The following is a 17,673-nucleotide window of genomic DNA, read 5'->3' as shown; positions in this document are numbered from 1 at the left end:
TGTCACTCTTGTTTGTCTCTATCTATCTTTATATCCATCTCTCTATCTTGATAAAAAAAAATTGTCTATCGGTCTCTGTTTTTGTCTGTGTTTCTAAATCTCTTTGTGTGTGAAGGGACGTCCGCAGTGTCCTCTCCGCTATAGGCTCCGATATGCTGATTTGCCTCGGGAGTGGACGTGACGGGCAGCAGGCCGCGGGTGGGTGCTGAAGCTGATGTTGATGTTTTGTTTTGTTTTTACTGCTAAGTGTTCACGCCAAGGGCAAAGTATGATTATTTGAAATGAAAATGTCTGCAAAAACGCTGCTTCATGTACAAAGGTTAGGTATTGTGTTTGCTCTAATAGCGGAGAAAATATGTAATAAAATGTCTGCTTGTTTTCAAAACATCAATTTTTCATGGTATTTATGAGTCATCCTTCAGACCCTGACTGCTGTTCCCAAGCTGGGTCATTATCAGAGGCATCGGTTCCTTTGAGCTGTCTAAGGTTGGCTGATGAGTCCATAAAGGTGCATGTGGCTGCCACGTCGGTCATTGGTGTCATTGTGTTGCCGGAGCAGCCTCCAGAGGTCACCTTCCCCACGGTGGTTCGAGGCGGCAATAATCTCTGTGTTCTCGGCGGGACTTCCAGGCTCACGTCCTTGCCGACACGCTGCGCCTCAAGGACAAAGGTTACGAGTTTCGTTATGAATTTGTTGCCCTCCGCGCCCCTCCAAGGAACCTGTGGCGATACGAACTCCCTCTCTCATGGAAACCTTCCAGTCGAGCAGCCAGCGTTTACGTTCTTTGGGGGCCTGTAGCCACGGAAAGATGCTGAGGAGCAGTGCCGTCCAATACGTTTCCTAAGTCTCCCCAAATGACGTTTCCCAGAGAAATATTCATATGTATGCTCAATTTTCTTTGAATAGTTGAGCATTAGTATACATTTTCGTTAGGCTCACTACGAACAGCAAGGTTCCTTCCTTGGACTACTTCCCCTCCAAACAAAAACAGGAGTTTCTTAGAGTGATGAGACAGGTGTAATAAGGATGGCTTTCATTTTCCACATGAAGGGATAAAGAGGAGTCCTTCCAAGTGTCTTTGAAGTCTCCCGAAAGTCAAAACCCTGACTGCGGGGCCAGATCCTTCGCGTGGCCCCGAGGCTCCTCCGCCCACAGAGCAGCGTGTTCACGCCGTCGTTCAGTCACGTGTGGGCGACTCGAACACTGGCAGCGGCTTGACGGATGGACGTGATGGCAAAAAGTTTTATTACAAGACGCATCGCCAAGGTCACCGGTGATGGAGCCATTCCGGGAACACCTTTTTGAAGGAAGCATTTCTATTGTGGTACATACAAAGGATGGCTCCACTCTGCCCTCTGTCGTGCCCCCGCGACCCGCCTGTCTGTCCCCTCCTGTCGTGAGGCTACAAGGGGCGCCTCATACCAGTTCGTGCCTGCACCGTGACCTTACCGAGTCGTTATTACCGCCCCTATAGCTCCTAGCCATTTCATGCACACCTTCCTGACCACCACGGCTGCAAGAACAACTACAAATAAAATCATCGCTACTACTGATACTACTGATACTACTAAATCTAATATTAATACTACTTTAATCAAGAGCTTGTGCTATATATGCGTGATTGAAGGCAAAGGATAAAATAAGGAATCAAGGGTCAGGGAAAGGACACGGTGACAATGATGTGTATGAAATTGACAAAAGAAAGAAAGGCAATTTATAAGTAGAAGAAATAACGTATACATAGACAAATAAAATATCAGGAGGTGTTTCATGGAGGGGGGAGAGAGAGAGAGAGAGAGAGAGAGAGAGAGAGAGAGAGAGAGAGAGAGAGAGAGAGAGAGAGAGAGAGAGAGATAACGAACGAACAAACGAAAGGACAGCAGAAAGTTAAAAAATGAGAAAGGAAATGCTCTGGGTACGGAATGAAGCACGGGGAAAAAAAAAATCCATCAAAACCAATCGAGTAAAAAACGGTCTCGTCTGCAGATCTGTGCATCGACGTGAGACTCAGCGATGCCAAATTATCGTACTTTGAACATCGTATTTTTAGCATTTTCATTCCTAAAACTCTCGTACCTTTACAAATAACGATCGAAAATTAAAATTATCGCTGAAAATGTTAAATAGTGATGTCTTTTTTTCACTTACGCAATAGTTATATGTCAGAAACTACGAAAAGGCAATGCGGTGAGTACGATAATTTGACAACGCTGGTGAGACTGTGCCGGTGAAGAGGAGGAAGAGAGGGCCAAGAGGAAGGAGAAAAGGAGTAGTGAGTGGTATGGTAGGGCGGGGCGGGACCAGGTGTAGCTACTAGGCCCTGTGGGTGGCGCCGGCCCTCACAGGTGATTAGCAGGTGATCTTTGGCGTCCCTCACAAACTCACCCACTCACGCCCGCACGCCCTCCATGTCCTTACGCTCGGCTAGTCCCTCATACGCCCTCGAACGCGCCCTCACACCCCTCAGCCATACACCATCTTGTGCAACCTCATCCACCCACACTCTCCTTCCTTATACCCTCATGCCATACTTCAGTTAGTGAAATATATGGTCAGTATACCTATATTTCTGTTTATCTACCCATCTACCTTTCTATCTCTTGGTCTTTTGTTAGTTTTAGGTCCCCCTCTTACCCATTCTCTTCCCCTCCTCATACTCTCATGTTATGCTTCATCAGTGCAATATGTAGCTAGTATATCTATATTTGTTTATCTATCCATCTGACTATCTATCTATCTATATCTATTGGTCTTTTGTTAGTTTTAGGTCCCATTCTTACCCATTCTCTTCCCCTCCTCATACTCTTATGTTATGCTTCAGTTAGTGTAATATGTAGCCAGTATATCTATATTTGTTTATCTATCCATCTGGCTATCTATCTATCTATATCTATTGGTCTTTTGTTAGTTTTAGGTCCCATTCTTACCCATTCTCTTCCCCTCCTCATACTCTCATGTTATGCTTCATTAGTGTAATATGTAGCCAGTATATCTATATTTGTCTATCTATCCATCTGGCTGTCTATCTATCTATATCTATTGGTCTTTTGTTAGTTCAAGCTCACCCACCTTTCTCGCCCCAACACCCTCACGCCTAGACATCACACACCCATCCATTCCCACTCTCTCCCGCCTTCACGCTCACGTCCTCTACATCGTTCCACTCTCCTACAAGCCCTCGCCACCATAGGAACATGAGTCTACAGAATGCTGGTCATCCCACACCAGGCAGCTCCTGTTAGCCTAATATCACCAACCCTCCCCAGCCATATACTGTAATTCATGTCAACGTTTCCTGAAGGCGTCTATCGAACTAACACCAAATGATTAACAAGCCTTCTCCTCCTCCCAGCCACCCGTTCTTGTCTATGTCTTTATTTAATCTGAGTATGCATTTAAGTTTAACACCCTGCTACGAGATAGAGATTTTGCTACCTGAACCTTATGTGAATTAGTAAACCGTTTCTTGCCAATGTCTTTATCTACTTTGAATTTATGTTATGAAATGTAAATTTGTATCGGTTGTGGGAGCCTCAGCTGAGTAAGAGCGAATGGAAGGAAGTTGTGTGATGGGAAAAAAATATATCTAGGAAAAATAAACAAACCGTAATGAAAAGGTTAAGCGGGAAGGAATAATGGTCATGAGTAGACGTGTGTGTGTGTGTGTGTGCGTGTGTGTGTGTGTGGATGCATACGTATATCGAATATTTTTTTTATAAGGTGAAGGCGTCAGATTATGTTAAGGGCAGTGGGGCCAACATGGTGCAACGTGGCGCGTGTGGGGGTGCTCCGGGGGTATGGGGAAGGGGGGGACGGGGTGCCTACCTTCCCCAGGGCCAGGCCGAGCTGCACGTATCAGTATTTTTTTTCTTTAATGCTTTTTTTTCTTGTTGCTCCGCGGCTTCCCACGCTCACCACTGGACCGCTTTTACCCTCCCCCCTGAGCCTTCGCTGTGCCCCCTCCTCCCCTGCCCCTGCCCATGCACCTGTTCCCTTCCCTTCCTCCCCATCTGTTTCTTGCCCCTGCCTCCTTACCCTACCTTGCCTTCCTCCCCCCCTCGTTTACCCTGCCTCCCTCACCTGTGTCATCTCCCCTTCCTCTCCATCACCCTGTTACCTTTCCCATCCCCCCTGCCGCCTTGCCTTCCTCCCCTTCTCTCGTTTACCCCTACCTCCCTCACCTGGCCTTCACCTGTGTCATCTCCCCTTCCTCTCCCCATCACCCTGTTATCTTCCCCATCTCCCCTGCCGCCTTGCCTTGCCTCCCTTCCCCTCATCTAACCTTGCTTCCTCACTCCTAACATTCCGCTATACCAGCCTCCCCTTCCCCTCCTTCCTTCCCTTCTCCCTTTGCTTCCTCTCCCTGCCTCCCTTCCTCCCTTTTTCATCCCCTTCTTCTGCCCCGCCAAATGTTCCCTTCTCTGCCTTCTTCCTTCCCTTCCCCACTGCCTCCCTCCCTCCCCCATTCTCCACCCCTGCCTACCTTTCTCTTGAACCCATTCGTATCACCCTTCCCTTTCCCTTCTGCTTTCCCATATGTTCCCTTCTCTGACTCCTTGCCTTCCTCTTACTCATGCCTCCTAGCCCTACCTCCCTCCCCTCCCTCTCTCCCCCACCTCTGCTCCCCCCCAACCCCACCAACACACCAGGCTGAAGGTTAGCAGACCGCTCACCAATACGTGTTCTGTACCTGTAAAGTTCTCGTCAGCAGGATCTAACTTGTGACTCACTAGATATTCTCTCTCTCTCTCTCTCTCTCTCTCTCTCTCTCTCTCTCTCTCTCTCTCTCCAAGTGCGATATTTATAGTTTACTCATGCTATATATCTTTTACATCCCCTACAGCTAATAATAATGCTAATACTAATACATATAATAATGGAAAAACAGTAAAAGAAATAGTATCATGATAAGAAAAATAATAATGTTGATAAAAATGATAATATTCACCAATAATAATCAGTATTTAGACAATTTTCGTATAGCCGCCAGCCAGCAGTCACGGGCTAAGATAATTTCATAGTCTAAGATACTCGAGTGTTGTTGTTTTTTTACAACAAAGGAGACAGCTCAAGGGCACAAAAAAAGGAAACAATAATAAAAAAAAAAGCCCGCTACTCGTTGCTCCTACAAAAAAGAATCAAAAGAGGTGGCCGAAAGAGAGGTCAATTTCGGGAGGAGAGGTGTCCTAATACCCATATTCTTAAACGTATCGGGGCTATCACTGGGATCACGAAACAATTCATGAAAATTCCAGGAAGTTTTACGAGAGACTTTTTAAACAGAACTGAGAAGCTGAAATGATTATAAATACGGGCTTTTGTTCCTCTCTCTTAGTTAACTCACACAACCATCGAGGTCACGTGACTCAAGGGACTAATTTGTGATTCCCCGCATTCTCCGTCATCAAGTTCCGGAAGCCCTCAAGCATCACACAGCCTTAAAACACTCACCCACATAATATTCCCCTTGAAATCCCTGCTTACTAAGGCCGCGTTCTCACTATGCCGACTCTGGGCCATGTACACGACAACCCAGCCACTCAAGGTACACTAGGAGCCGGTTTCACAGTCCAACACAGTGTCTTCGTAACATCTCGAACCAAACTATAGAATCCCATACAATCCAAAATGGTGAGGTCTTCGATGCTACACTAAATACACAAGACCATTCCTGTATAGTTTCATCAAATTTGTGAACTTAAATATAAATACCAGACACTATACAAGGAAGTTTCGAAGGCTCTGGTATTGGTTTGGGAGCTTACTAACCCATCATGGGGAACTGTGAAACTGGCCCTTAATCTTGGGTGTGAAATTTTGATGTGAAAGGGTCGCACATGATCGGGAAGAGGTCTAGAAACGATCGCCGGATGCTGAGTCGGTACATTGTGAAGGGGGCCTAAAAGTCGCTGGGTTGTCGTGGCCCAGAATCGGTACAGTGTGAACGGGGCCTTACAGTATAAAGGAGACAGAGCAAAGGCAATATATCGTCACCCTCATAAAATAATCGCCTAAGTCATTTTTCACCGATTTCCAGGTTTTTGTCAACATCAATCTTTCAACACGTGACGCCCCTTTTTGTAGAGTTGCCTTCGTCATTCAGGGTTTGAGTGTTCTAGAATTGACCTTTTCATTTCTGTCTAAATCTTTTAAACCAAGTGAGATGATGACAGTTTTTTTTCTGATTTGCTGTAAAGTAGAAAATAATGACTTAGGCGGTTTGTTTACGAAGGTGACGATATAAGCAAATGGCCGCTGCTTCGATCGAGGAAATAAAGATCACTGGTTAAATTCTGTTGAAAAAGTTTAAGGCCAAGAGTTTCATGCTTATCTGATCCTTAACTCTTTACGCTCACAAAGGACTTGACCGTTACACAACTTAAAACGTGAACAGGGAAAGAAGTGAAAGTTTCGTGGCCAAAGAATATCGCACACACACACACACACACACACACACACACACACACACACACACACACACACACACACACACACACACACACACACACACACTATAAAAACCGGATGTGGTATGCCTCGAATTATGCATGCAGAAAATTAAGTGTTTATTCACGCTATTAGATATACAACATCCATTTCCCTTTCCACTGATTCAGATAACTTTTCATGGTCTTATACCTCTTGTTTTTCTTTCCTCTACTTTCAACTCCATTCCCCAATCCCGTATATATCACTTACTAATAGTCTTTACTTCTTCCTTTACCTTCCACCCCTCTCCCAATCCCATCAATATCCCTTTCTATTCCATCTCACTCTTCCTTTCGTTCAATTCATTCAGTATCTCCCTCTAACACAAGTCCCTTCCTTTATATAATTTAACTCAGTCGGGGAGAAGGTATCTATTAATGGCTGTGATGGACCTGGGGGGGGGGGTGTCACAGCTGAGTATGGGGTGTCATTAAGCAAGTTGAGCTCAGGGGCATTCACATAGAAGATTACTATAGGGTAAATTATAAGATCAGATCACTGGTGGGTATTATGGGCCACTTTCACAATTCGCCATGATGGGCTCGTTATAAGCCTACCAGCCAATACCAATGACTTCGAAAATTCCTTGTGTAGTGTTTTGTGTTCATATTTAAGTTAAGAAATTAGAGAAAGCCATGCGGGAAATCTCTTGTGTATCTGGTGTTGCCTCGAAAGCCTAACCATTACGGAGTGTACAAGACTGAATAATTTGGTTCGGGCGATCACCAAAGCCACCGTGTTGGACTGTGAAATTGGTCTTAGGACATGGCCAGGGGTAGGCACCGGATTTTCAGTGGTACACGTGAACCCCCCCCCCCCCCCCGTAGCCACGTCGGTGTAAGCCAGTACAGCTTCAATGCCCTGTTTAACCACGTGTTGTCTTTGCTCTGCTGGGATGCTGTTAGTCCAATACTTTTTTCTTTATCGTGTTTGGTTGTGAAATATTCTCCTCATAAGAATGCTGTTTCAAGTTATGCAACATTCATCGCTTCACGGCTTGGGTTATACAGCTTTATTTCAGTGTGTGTGTGTGTGTGTGTGTGTGTGTGCAGCCAACCCTTCGTGTCATGCAGCATCAATTTCCATACATTCACTTTTTTAACAACCACACAATCACCCTAATTAAGCCAGTCACCGTTACCCGAGTTACGGAAGTGATCGAGAGACACTCATTCAATACCTGCTATGTCACCTGGGAGTCACGATCCACGTAATCATGATATTCAGTTGTTGCGTTACGATTTATGTCTTTAAGTAACTCACGCGTCCCTGACTTGCTTAAATCGATTGCGGGTAACACGTCAAGTTAAATGAGGTGTGTCAAGTTCATCATCATCATCATCATCAGCTGCAGTCATTCATTATTATCGAACTGCATGACAAAATGTGAAGGGAAAAAGGAAGGAAAGGAGAAAGGGAGGTAGGGAGAAAGGAAGAGAGAGAAGTATGGTAAAAGAGACGAATAGGAGTAGGGAGAGAGAGAGATATAAGGAGTATTGGGAGAGGAGAGCACGGGAGTGAAAGAGGAGAAAGGGAGGATGAGGAAAAGGGAGAAAGAAGTATGGGAGAGAGGTAAAGAGCATAGGGAGAAGGTTATAGGAAGGAAGTAAATCAAGAAGGATAAACACATACTTATAAAATGCAATCAAATATTTCCTGTCGAGCGGTGTCGCCTGGTGTCACAATGCAAGCCTGTTCTGTCCACCTTCCTTACTGGGCGGCCGAGGCAAAGGTTAGCAGCGTGGCAGCCTCCTCCTAACACCTGACGCTGCTCTGGTGTCCTCGCATGACTCACCTCCACCTGACGAATTAGATGACTGAAATGCTAGGCTTGTGTCGCTTAACTGTAGTCCCCTGGTAGTCCCTTTGAGTGCTGTGATGTGTTGTGTTGTGTTAGTAGAGGTAAAGTTGAGGGTATGTGTTGTAGTAGCTGTTCGTGGTCTCTGTGTGTTCGTTTTCACGTTATCTGCTGTAGTTTTGTCGTTATCGTTGTTATTATTGTTATCTTCATCATTTTCAATTTTGTCGTTTTGTTATTTTTCTTGTGGTCTCTTCTTTCTTCTTCTTCTTCTCTTTGTTCTTGTACCTGTTCTTTTTATTGTCCTAGTTCTTATTCTATTGATTTTCTTCTTGTTCTTATTCTTGTTCTTCTTGTTTTTGTTCTTTTCTTCTTCCTCCTCTTCTTTTCTTATTCTTCCTTTTCGTCTTTTTCTTTGTCCTCTTGTCTTCTCCTTCGTCTTTTTCTTCGTCTTCTCCGTCTTCTACTTCTTCTTCTTCTTCTTCTTCTTCTTCTTCTTCTTCTTCTTCTTCTTCTTCTTCTTCTTCTTCTTCTTCTTCTTCTTCTTCTACCACCTCATTTCATATAACCATTTTTTTTTTTTTTTTCTCCGGGACCTTAATCGAGCCGGAAAAGTTGACATATTTGGGGTAAAGGTCCCGCCCACGCGACGCCGGGCCACAAGGTTACTTCAAATTCTCGTGTTACCTAAGGAAGTCGCTCCGCCGCTTACCTAAGTAGCCTGCCTCTCATAGGACTCACCTGGTTACCTAAAGCATCGTCTCACTGTGTTCTGCGTCCTACACTATTAAGGGCACTAACTCACCCAGTCCATGCCTCCCGATTATCTAAGTTATCAAGCTAACCTACTTTCCTCACTTAGTCATTAGATCATGCAAGTCTTAATCATGCATGTTTCAAGTCATAGCATCCTAGATTATTTGTGTACTTCGCGTGATTCTCCTTGTGTTGCATAAGTCATTTTACGGCGCCATGAGTGTATACTGCAATCACTCACTCTATCACTAAGTCATCAGGAGTGAGCGGCCGCTGGGTAATCGATGTCATTCATGTCTGTTATCATGCAGTCTTATCGTGTCCTGAGTTATGATGTTTTGTTATCTCGGCTGTTAGTCAATATTGCATCTGTCTCCTGGTTTCTGTGGGTTAAGGATCGTCAAAGCCACACCCAAACAAATTCTGACTAATCGTGTGGCCGTTTTCGTCGAGGGATCAATCTTTCTTTAATGGGAGTATATGCTATAGCTGCGTGTGGCCTCGGAGGAATACTGTTAGAAATAGCCCGGTGTGGTTCTTGGTATTCCCGGGGATCCGTTCACTCAGCTTCGGCAAATCACTCCGGAATCCGAAGCCGCAAAGTGGTTCATGGCTTCTTTGTTCGTTTTCTTCTTGAGGCAGCAGGTGAATGTTGGTTTGCGGTTCTCGACATCACGTTTATATTTTCTGGTTTTCGTGGAGTATTATCTCCTCGCCCGTAGTGATGGTCCTCCCCCCACTGGCGGCTGTCTATGCTGAGGACGCCTTTTCTGTCGACTCTATTTCCATCCCCTCATGGCGTGACACTTCGTCTGACTACGAACTTTCTTGCGTCTGAATTTGTCTACTTGCAGCGTTGGTGTATCCGGTTCCATTCAAAGACACGGATAATGCGGCGCTGGTGTATCTGGTTATACCCTAAGACGCTAATAAACCCACAGCTTCTTAAGTCATCAGATCATTCTTCGTTTCTGATCCACAAGTCGCCAGGCATTCCAAGGTACCAGGTTGCCCATGTCGCTGCACCGTAAAGCACCACCCGACCCAAGTCACGTGGTTCCGTAAGATTTTAAAATTAGTATCCTCGCGTCGACGTGGCAAGGCGGTGATTGACGCTTTACATGGCATTTTTTTGTGTGTTCACCTGACGCTGCTGCTGCTGCTTGGCCCTGGAAAAAAAATGGTGCCTCGTCCCACATTCCTCTGTTGGCAAGGTCCAGACCCAGCTTACACAAACGAAGCGAAGGGCGCCTTGCCACAGTGCCCCTTCCTCCATGCTATTCCGTTTATGGATGAGTTATACAAGTGATTCAAGAGCCCCTTCCCCCCTTGCCATGGCGTCCTCCCTCCCTCCTTGCTCCTCTGCTCAGGTGTTAGTTACATACACTAGTCGCCCCCTCTCTCTAAACCCGACACTGCTGGAGGACTGCGACAAAACTCTCGACTTTTTTTTCCTGGGGGATTGAGGGGATTGAGGGGAGAAGATGGTGGTGATGGTGGTCATGTGCTGCGGCTTAGTGTGTGTGTGTGTGTGTGTGTGTGTGTGTGTGTGTGTGTGTGTGTGTGTGTTGCCCCGCCCCACCCCGGCCCTCCAATAGGCTGGTGGTGCTGCCTCCATAAACCACAGAGCCCACGCGTGCCCTTCCCCACCCCCTCTACCCACGCGTGCCCCCTCTCCCCGCTCCCCCTCCCTTCCCGCCCACAACAGCCGAGGCAGCGCCGCCTGGCACCGTCAAGAATTGAAAGTGGGACGCTGGGCACTCCCCCCTCGCCCTGGCACTCCCCCTTACCTTCCTCCTTCCTCCATACCTCACACGTTTTCCCTTTGCAAAGATCATTTCCTCCCTCCCTCCTTCCCTTACCCTTGCACTCCCTCCCTCCTCCGTTGGTCCCTCCCTCCTCTTCCTCCTCTCAGCATCATCCCTTTCCATAGTTCACTTCCTCCCTTCCTCCCTCCTTTGCCCTAGTATTTCCCTCCACGTCATCCCTCCCTCCCTCCCTTACCCTAACTTTCCCCCTCCCTCCCTTCCTCCCTCCCTTTCCCTAACCTTCCCCCTCCCTCCCTTCTTCCCCCCTCTGATATTCTTTTCTTTATTCATCCTTCACTCTCTCCCTTTAACATTTTCCTTTGTTATGTTCCCCCTCCCTCCCTCCCTCCCACTCCCCAACATTTTCCTTTCCAAAATTCCCTCCCTCCCTCCCTCCTTACATTTCTTTCTTTTTTTTCTTTCTTTCGAGATTTCACTTTTGGTTTTTCATTCCTTTCCTCCGTGTCTCTCCCTTCCTCCCTCCCTTCCTCCCTAAACTTTTCCATAGGTCTCTCTCTCTCTCTCTCTCTCTCTCTCTCTCTCTCTCTCTCTCTCTCTCTCTCTCTCTCTCTCTCTCTCTCTCTCTCTCTCTCTCTCTCTCTCTCTCTCTCCTAGGGTTGCCAAACATGACGTAACTTTTCTTGAGTTTTCACACACACACACACACACACACACACACACACACACACACACACACACTGACCTTAATTACTTTGATTGTCACCCAAGAGTCGCAATTTTCGCTCCTTGACTCCAATTACTCGCTCTCTAATGTTCTCTTGGTGTTGGTTTTCCTCTCTCTCTCTCTCTCTCTCTCTCTCTCTCTCTCTCTCTCTCTCTCTCTCTCTCTCCTCGGTAATGCAGGTCGTCGCTCTAATTGCACATAATTGTATGGATAATTAACTTGTGGCTTCTTGTGTTGCTTTTATAACCTCGCCTCGCTCCTCCTCCTCCTGTACCTTTTGCCTTCCTTCATTACCTCATTTCATCCCTCCTACCTTTGCTCCTCTTTCCCTCACTCCCTCGGTCATTCCCACCTTCTCATTCCTTTTTTCACGTCCCCTTTTCCTTCCCTCCTTCCTCCACCCACACCATCACTCACTCTCTCCCTCACCCCTTTCTCTTTTCCCTCATGTCATCTTACCCGCCCACCGCCTTTCTCATCTGTTCACTCTCACCCTCGCTTATATACTATTTTTCGCATTCTCATCTTTTCATTTATTTACTCCTCCCTTCCTTCAGGCCAAGTCGTCCAATGTCTTATGCCTTTCCTCTTAGTCTTTTTTTTACTTTCCATTCTTACTTCGTTTTCTCTTCCCTGTTCTTTTTTATTTTTTCATATTTTTTTTTAGCTCTCTTCATGTCGCGTTTTTTCACCAGTCTCTTGCTTTACTCTTTCTCTCCCTCATTTTTGTCTTCTTCGTTCTCCTTTTCTCGCTCATTCTCACTCTCCGTTTCTCACCTTTTCACCTTTCCCTTTTTCTTTTTTGCTCATTTCATTCTTACTCATTTATTTACTCTGTACCCCTCTCTTTCTCCCTCCCTTCCCCCTTCTCCCTCACTTATCACCCGTTCCCTTCATGTCCTCTCCCCTCTCCCTGCACCTCTCACTTCCCTCACCACACTCTCCCTCCTTTACCCTCCTCTCTCTCTCCTCCATCTCTCACAGCCAGCCAGCATCATTCCCTTCACTCTCCTCTTTCTCCCAAGTCACGTCGCCCCAATTCTTCTTCTTTCATCTTCTGTTCGTGGGTTTAAAGGGAAAGGAAAGCCGCTTCACTTTTCAAATAAGGTACAGGGAAGAGTAAGATTCTGAGATCGGGGCGAAATATATATAAAATGATTGGAAAATACAAGTGTAGAAAGAATTAAGTTACGTCATACTCTTTGAATTATCTCCTTGTGTTAGTGAGAAAGTGTTGGGTGTGGGGGGAGTGTGGCTGGAAGGGGATCTTGTGGAAGGGGGAAGGGGGTAATGTGTGTGTGTGTGTGTGTGTGTGTGTGTGTGTGTGTGTGTGTGTGTGTAGGGGGGGGAGGGGGGAGTAGGTAACACAAGCAGAGCCCCTAAAGTTGCAGTATTGGTGGTGATGGTGATGATGGTGATGGTGGTTGGTGGTGATAAAGTGGATGATATAAGGTCTTGGGGGGTGCCGAGGAAGGAGGGGTGCAAGCAGGGTGCCTAAAGATGCTGTGTTGGTAGTGGTGAGGATGGCACGGGTGGCAGTGGCGGCGGCGATGGTAATGCATGCTGGTGGCGATGATGGTGGAGGTGTTAGCTAAGCCCAGTACATACAAACTAGACGACACATAAACATCTCTCACATCAGAACCAACGTTGCCAGATGGTCGTCCTCGGGCTCTTTTTATTTGCCGATTTCCAACCCTCAGACTGTCTCCTCCACCCCTTTAACTGATTTTATATTTAGTTATCGTTAAAATGGTTAATTATTGGTGTTTCTTGACAATAGTTATGAGTCAGAAACCTGTAAAAACGATGCTCTGAGTACAATAATCTGGGAACGTTGATCAGAACAGTTAACACACGCACACCAAACAACTTTACACTATTTCTGCCTTTCTTTCCTCCCCCCACCTCGCCACTGTACCACTTCCTCCCTTGCCTTACCCGTGATTAGAAAAGTAAAGTGGTGAGGTGGACCATGAATGTGATAACTCCTCGCCCGGCTCTTCTATCCCCTCCTAGTCCCTCCCCCTCCTCGTCCCTCCACCACAGTGACGTCTCGCCTTATCAGCACGCCGCCGTTGACGCATCGTGCTCGCTATCAACACCTCGGCAGACAGATAGGAACGCTGCCTCATTATCACCTTCCGCAGCTGTCAATGTCAAGTTATTTTTATTTTTTTAGTGCTATTATTTATTCATTTATTTCTCACCAATATTAAATACTCGTACTGCCACAAGTGGATATTAATCACTTCCTTGAGCAAGAGCAGAATGTTGTTTACCTTCAGGCTGTACAGACTTAGTTAACTGAACAGCGCGCCCAGTAAAGGCTCAGCAACCCAAACATGCCAATTCATTACCACGCAGTCTTCATTACCTAACATGCACTAATTTAGCGATGAAAAATACCATACGGCAACCCCGCGGCTCCACACATGACGCATAGGCTGCACGCTCCACTTGTCTCCGTCATAGCTGCGGTGTCCGAGTGGTTAAGGAGATGGACTCGAAATCCATTGGGCTCTGCCCGCACAGGTTCGAATCCTGTCCGCAGCGATCATAAACTTTTAGTGGGGACGGAGAACAGTGTGGGTGGCTGTGTTAAGTGTTGGAGTACATTATGTGGTGAACAGGGTACAAACTGTGGTGGTGAGAGTGTGGTATACGAGTGTGTGTGTGTATGTGAGAGAGTGAGAGTGAGAGCGAGAGAGTAGGCACACGCGTCGCCTGCTGAGTAGAGAGCGCGGCACCGTGCCAGCCACAGTACTGGGCGGGGCGCGGCGGCGGAGTGGTAAGGGGCGGGACAGGGATGGGGAGGAGCAAGGAAGTAAGGGCGGGGCAGGGTACTGTTACTCTCTGTAATTTTATCGGCGCCATACAGACCGCCATGACCCAACACAAGCCAAGGGCGCGGAGATGGAGGAGATAGGCGAGGGTGGGCTGCGCGGCGCCTAACACACACTGAGGAGTAGTGTGTGTGTGTGTGTGTGTGTGTGTGTGATGGTATAGCTTATTATTTGTTTATATGTGTGCACGGTAATGGCAGTGGTGGTGATGGTAATGGTGCACATGGTGGGAGCGGATGCCATGGTGGAAATGGTTTTGTGGTGGTGGTGGAGGTGGTGGAGGGGTTCAGAGATCAGTCCCCTCAACCCTCAACATCCTTCCACCCCTTAACCTCCTCCCCCCGTCTCTCTCTCTCTCTCTCTCTCTCTCTCTCTCTCTCTCTCTCTCTCTCTCTCTCTCTCTCTCTCTCTCTCTCTCTCTCTCTCTCTCTCTCTCTCTTCATAACTCCCCTTTTCTCTTCTCCTTCTCTCTTTACCTCTCCTCTTTCTCCTCCTCTTTTCAGCACTCACTCTTCCCTCCCATTATTCTTCCCGCTGAGGGGAATCACGCCCCTGGAAATTGACTCAATATGCGACCAAGAAGTGAAAAAGTACTTGGACAAACTCGACACGAACAAGTCAACGGGACCCGACAACTTGTCCCCGCGGTTATTAAAAGAGCTTAAACAGCAAATACTTCAGCCACTCACTAACATATTTAACCGGTCAGTACAACTGAACAAGGTCCCAGAAGACTGGAAGATGGCGAACGTAACACCGATTTTCAAAATAGGAGACAAAAGCGTTGCATTGAACTACAGGCCCATAAGTTTGACATCAGTGGCAGGAAAAATACTCGAGAAGATTATTAGAGACAAACTTGTCAAGTTTCTAGAAGACAATAATATAATCTCCGACACCCAGCATGGCTTCAGAAACAAGCGCTCCTGCTTAACGAATCTATTAGACTTCTTCCAAGGTATATATAAGAACTGGGATGACCACATCCCCAGTGATGTTATATACCTGGACTTTCAGAAAGCCTTCGACAAGGTACCGCACGAGCGACTCCTTAAGAGATTGCACTCGGCGGGCATTGGAGCCAATTTGATTGCGTTGAAAAGAGATTGGCTCAGGGGCAGAAAACAACGAGTGCTACTCAACGGACAGCTTTCCGATCGGCTTCCAGTCACTAGAGGAGTGCCTCAAGGGTCAGTGCTGGGACACATTCTCTTTATTACATATACCAACAACCTAGAATCAGGACTGAAATCCACAATATCAAAATTTGCTGATGACACCACGGTGGGTGGAAAGGCCCTCACAAAGACCGACTGCGAAATCATTCAGAAAGACCTCAATCACATTTTCGAATGGTCGGAAAATGGCAAATGTCCTTTAATGTTGACAAATGCAAAGTCATGCACATTGGGTCCAGAGATAGTAACCACACATACATCATGAATGGGAAACCTCTCCAGGCGATGCAGGAGGAAAAGGATCTTGGGGTCACTATCAGCAGTGACCTGAAACACGCGAATCACTGTAAAAAAGCGTATAACAAAGCCAACACTATGCTCGGGTTCATAGCGAGGAACTTCGCGTGTAAAACGCCAAACGTGATGCTGTCCTTGTATAATCCCATGATAAGACCGCATCTCAAGTATGCAGAATAGTTCTGGTCTCCTAATTACAGAAAGAACATTGATTTACTGGAAAGGATTCCACGAAAATTATTCCAACCTTAAGGGCTCAACCATACGAGGAACGACTCCAGCGACTCAATCTCTTTACACTGGAGAAAAGTCGCCAACGAGGAGATATGATTCAAGTCTTCAAGTACTTGAAAAGCTCAATAACGTCGATTACTCCAAATTCTTTGAACTGCAAACCAACTCAAGAACTAGAAGTAACGGTTTACCCATTCAGTCGAGTCGATGTAACACAGACACTGAAAGGAGTTTCTTTTCAAACCGAGCCATCCTGGAGCAATCTTCCCTGAGAAGTAGTAAATGCGAATACCATTAACTTAAAATATCGAATCGACCGCCATTTCGCTCTCTCTCTCTCTCTCTCTCTCTCTCTCTCTCTCTCTCTCTCTCTCTCTCTCTCTCTCTCTCTCTCTCTCTCTCTCTCTCTCTCTCTCTCTCTCTCTCTCTCTCTCTCTCTCTCTCTCTCTCTCTCTCTCTCTCTCTCTCTCTCTCTCTCTCTCTCTCTCTCTCTCTCTCTCTCTCTCTCTCTCTCTCTCTCTCTCGTGTACACACACACACACACACACACACACACACACACACACATACACGGGTCAGCCACCTTTGTGCGGGTCGCCATGAGGATGTGTAAGAGCCTCCCGCTAAGGTTATAGAGGCCAGGTAATGGATTGGGCTCACCACTCTCACCCTTCTCACCTTTGCCAGCCACACTTATTTATACCTATACTTACTTCCCCTCCTCTCTTGCTCCTCCTATCCACATGTACTCTTACCCATTACTTATATATCCTCTCCATACACCTCTTTCCGTCACTCACACCCTTCTCACCCTTTGCCAGCCACACTTATTTACTTACCACTTACTTCCCCATATCTTCTCCTCTCATTCCTCTTTTATCCACTTGTACGCCTACTCATTACTCCTTTAAGGCTCTTTCCATGTTCTATCTTTCCATTTCTCTCATCTTTTGCCAGCCACACTTATTTACTTATTACTTATTTCCCTTTGCACTCCTCTCCTTGGATCCTTCCCTCTCACTGCTCTTATTCATTTGCTTTCTTTCTTTTCACTCTTTTACATTCCTCTATGCACCATTTTCCTATCCCTCTTATTCCTCTCACCGTTTTCCTGACACCTTTTATTCACTTCCTCACTCTCCCTAGATCTTCCCTTCTCATTCCTTTTGTCCACTTGTATTCCTACTCTCACTCTCTCTCACCCCTCTCCTTGCGCCATCTACCTAGCCCTTTCATCACTCAACTTCCGCAAATCACTCTTACTTCGCCACCCCTCTCCTATAGATATTTCCCACTCACTCCTCTTACCACGCGTACTATTTCTCACACTTTTTTACAATCCTCTCCATCCTCCCTCTCAATCCCTCAATTCCTCTCAATGATCCATCTTTCCTGGCATATCTGTAAACACTGAACAGATGGCACTGCTCTTGCGTCCTGTCCGAGAGTAATCCAATCACCGACAGCCACACAACGTTGTCGGGTAAGAGAGGGAGCCGCAGTCACTATCTATAGCCGGGAAAGATCGTGTTATATAGTCGTGTTAGATGCAAGTTATTTGCCACAAGTGATAAAATGAAG

The 17,673-nt window shown here is 46.4% G+C and overlaps 1 long non-coding RNA gene and 1 other non-coding gene across 2 annotated transcripts in view; both read left to right on the top strand.

The window, feature by feature from the left end:
* Positions 1-17,673, top strand: part of LOC127007404 (uncharacterized) — a 64,898-nt gene that overhangs the window by 35,413 nt on the left and 11,812 nt on the right. The window lies entirely within an intron of this gene.
* Trnas-cga (transfer RNA serine (anticodon CGA)) lies at positions 14,012-14,093 on the top strand. Its single transcript has one exon. It is a non-coding gene; the product is annotated as a tRNA-Ser (tRNA).

Source organism: Eriocheir sinensis, chromosome 35 (genome assembly GCF_024679095.1).
Source record: "Eriocheir sinensis breed Jianghai 21 chromosome 35, ASM2467909v1, whole genome shotgun sequence".
Taxonomy (NCBI): Eukaryota; Metazoa; Arthropoda; class Malacostraca; order Decapoda; family Varunidae; genus Eriocheir; species Eriocheir sinensis.
Note: the sequence above shows the minus strand (reverse complement) of the source record. Positions and strands in the feature narration are given on the sequence as shown.